The sequence below is a fragment of the Sphaeramia orbicularis genome, unplaced genomic scaffold (assembly GCF_902148855.1).
Source record: "Sphaeramia orbicularis unplaced genomic scaffold, fSphaOr1.1, whole genome shotgun sequence".
NCBI lineage: Eukaryota > Metazoa > Chordata > Actinopteri > Kurtiformes > Apogonidae > Sphaeramia > Sphaeramia orbicularis.
Genome location: NW_021941592.1, coordinates 68,217 through 72,415, shown reverse-complemented (window position 1 = coordinate 72,415; position 4,199 = coordinate 68,217).

The window sequence follows — 4,199 nt, the reverse complement described above, 5'->3', positions numbered from 1 at the left end:
AGGGGTTATATTCAGGAGGAGGGGCTTATATCAGGTGGGGTTATATTCAGGAGGAGGGGCTTATATCAGGAGGGGCTTATATTCAGGAGGAGGGGCTTATATTCAGGTGGGGCTTATATTCAGGAGGGGCTTATATTCAGGAGGAGGGGCTTATATTCAGGAGGAGGGGCTTATATTCAGGGGGGCTTATATTCAGGTGGGGCTTATATTCAGGAGGAGGGGCTTATATTCAGGAGGGGCTTATATTCAGGTGGGGCTTATATTCAGGAGGGGCTTATATTCAGGAGGGGGCTTATATTCAGGTGGGGCTTATATCAGGAGGAGGGGCTTATATTCAGGAGGAGGGGCTTATATTCAGGAGGAGGGCTTATATTCAGGAGGAGGGGCTTATATTCAGGTGGGGCTTATATTCAGGAGGAGGGGCTTATATTCAGGAGGAGGGGCTTGTATTCAGGTGGGGCTTATATTCAGGAGGAGGGGCTTATATTCAGGTGGGGCTTATATTCAGGAGGAGGGGCTATATTCAGGAGGAGGGGCTTGTATTCAGGAGGGGCTTATATTCAGGTGGGGCTTATATTCAGGAGGAGGGCTTATATTCAGGAGGAGGGGCTTATATTCAGGTGGGGCTTATATTCAGGAGGAGGGGCTTATATTCAGGTGGGCTTATATTCAGGAGGAGGGGCTTATATTCAGGAGGAGGGCTTATATTCAGGGGGGGCTTATATTCAGGAGGGGCTTATATTCAGGAGGAGGGGCTTATATTCAGGAGGAGGGGCTTATATTCAGGTGGGGCTTATATTCAGGAGGAGGGGCTTATATTCAGGAGGAGGGGTTATATTCAGGTGGGGCTTATATTCAGGAGGAGGGGCTTATATTCAGGTGGGGCTTATATTCAGGAGGAGGGGCTTATATTCAGGAGGAGGGGCTTATATTCAGGTGGGGCTTATATTCAGGAGGGGCTTATATTCAGGAGGAGGGGCTTATATTCAGGAGGGGCTTATATTCAGGAGGAGGGGCTTATATTCAGGTGGGGCTTATATTCAGGAGGAGGGGCTTATATTCAGGTGGGGCTTATTTCAGGAGGAGGGGCTTATATTCAGGAGGAGGGGCTTATATTCAGGTGGGGCTTATATTCAGGAGGAGGGGCTTATATTCAGGAGGAGGGGCTTATATTCAGGTGGGGCTTATATTCAGGAGGAGGGGCTTATATTCAGGTGGGCTTATATTCAGGAGGAGGGGCTTATATTCAGGGGGGGCTTATATTCAGGAGGGGCTTATATTCAGGTGGGGCTTATATTCAGGTGGGGCTTATATTCAGGTGGGGCTTATATTCAGGAGGAGGGGCTTATATTCAGGTGGGGCTTATATTCAGGTGTGCTCTCCAGCCCAGAAAACGCGGTCAGACCCAGGCTCCTGTCGTCCAACAGCAGAGTTAAAGACATTCATTAACATTCATTTGACCTTTCAAGGTCACTTAAGGTCAAAGGTCATGGCACCAAATCAGAGTCCATCTGTGACTTCCCTGTTTACCAACAGTAATTATATCAATATGTTCAACTGGTTTCAACTTAAAACACTTTTAAATGTGTTCCATTTTAAACCAGTGGGGATTTGAAACTTTTCCGAACTTGCGAACAAATGTGAAACGTCCATATTTGTGCTTCAGTGAACAGACTCGGCAGACCTTCACCCTAAACATGGTCCACAACAAATGTCAACTCATTCTGACGGTTTCGCAGAAGACGATTCTGGAGAAACTGCTGATGGACGGACAAACGTGACACCGACAGTCCGTCAAACCTTCGGAGCGTTGGACTAAAATGATCGGGTTTCCTCGTGTGTCCGCGCAAAACGCCGCATGTTCGCTTTAAAACTCTTTCCAACATCTGTTTTGTTTTTTTTCTCCAACGGTCTTTCCATCGCAGTTTTGCGCAACACACCAGTTTTGCTCCGAAAAACCGCCTCTTGCAAGAACAAAAAAGACTTTTGGTGAAATCGTTATTATTCCATGTGGTCCATTTTTTAGGTGCTAGCTATACTTGCACAGTTTGAGGCTCGATGGAAAAGCGACTGTCGATGATGTCATGAAGAAGTGGAACTGCCTGCTGATGTAACGCACGATAATTGGACAAATACTGCAAAAAACGACACATTTCAGCCTGGATCTGTCGGCTCTGATTAACGACGACTGAGCCGAACAGAAACACACACACACACGTACTTATCTACCTGCACATGTGGGTACAAACAGTCTTTATGAACACAACAACACACGGAGTTCCACTGGTTTTTTTTGGAGAACATTCAAACATTCTTATCAACAGGCCCCGACGACAAGATGTAACAGCTTCTGTCCCAAAATACGAGTTCAAGTATTTTTATGTATAGCCCATGTGGGGACTCCAGAATAAAGTCAGCCCTCTTAGGTTTTTTTTTTTCTTCTTCTTTTACACAGACGTCGGCTGCATTTGTCCGATCGCCACAAATCAAAGTCTACCACTGCCATTAATTAGCCTGAATACAAAACATCGCAACTGAGTATTAAAAAGCAACAGTTTAGAAGAAGCGACACGACGAGCAAAAAACACACAGAGACAAGTCCCCGAATAACACCACAGGAAGGACGGTGTGTGTAGTGAACGGCGGCGAAGAGGAACCGCACGAACTCTTCAACTTCGGCATTTGACGGACAGGAACAGTGTGACGGCGTTAAACTGAAGCTTTTCCCGCTGCGTTCACGGGTTCGCACTACCATGCTGCATTCATATCGGGAATGACGCTGCGTTCAGGTGCCGTCAGGAAAAATGACCGGCATGTCACGTTCAAGTCGAGCAAAATTCTGCGTTCTGTAACAACAAAGTAACGTAAAAGCACTATTTACACACAGATTGTACATCTTTTTTCTTGATCTTACGTTTTATTTCTTATTTTCTTCCGTATGTTTTTATTCATTCATCTTGTTGCGCCGACTGGAGTAAAAAACACAAACACGAAAAAGACGATTCCGATTCTGATCCTCGAGTGTTTTTGTCGTCGTAGCGCAGGGCTGTCCAACCCGTTAGTTCAGTTCCACATTCAGCTAAAGTCAATCTGCAGTGGGCCGGACCAGTCACATAAGAACAGAACAATATGGAAGTAATGTCAACACTGAATTTTCTTTTTACAGTGAAAAAGGTCAAATTAAACAACGAAAATGCTTACGTCTATGAACTGTCCTTTCAAACAATGTGAATAACATGAACAAACTGAAAGAATCAGTGGAATCTGAACACTGTTCTGCTTCAGTTGATCATTTCCACATGTTCACTATAACGTACAGATCCCAGTGGATCTACAAACAAACATTTAAGAACAGACTGAATGTTCTGAAAATTACACTTATTTTTCTTAAGACATTTGAGTTTCTTCACATTTGTTCAGATTATTCACATTTTTTATGAAATTATACTTTGTTTTAGTGGAAATACAAGAAAATATATCAGCTCACATGTGCTCACAGCTCTTCTGTGTCTGTGTTTCATATTAAATCAGTCTCAGTGAATCCAAAGGAACTTTGTGTTGGTAAATGACAGTGGTTTCAAATGGACAGGATTTCAGTTCTGTTTCAACATGTTGATGCTCATATGAACTATGTTTTCAGCTCAAAATGAACCATTTCAGCACCATTAATGCTATATTTTCATGTCACAAATGGACAAGTTATATTTGAACTGAATTTACCTGAACAAACAAATCTTCTCTTCTTTTGGATTCCCCAGTTTTTTCTTCCCAGATTCTCTCCTCCATATCACATGTTTTATTTGTACAGGTTCAATCTGGAGTATGGTGCTGATCCATCCTGCTTCTGTCCACCAATACATACATGAAGAATGGCACACAGCACTGTTTACATCAACACTTTACAATAAGAAGCATTTTTAGACCAAAGAACAATTCTAGATTGTTCTTTTCCTCTTTAGTCTGATGCTAAACTATCCAATAAATATAGTGCTCCTAGTTTTGGCACAGGGATCATTAGTGTAAACGCTGACAGGCTGCAGAGCATCAGTATGATGGATCCACAACAACCATGTCCACATCCGTCCACTGACACATTTAGTGTTTTTGTGTCAGCTGGGATTGTTTTAGATCCACAATAGCAACATTTATGAAGAAGAGCACAATTAGCAATAGGAAGTCTAGAAGTTTATTCCTAATAA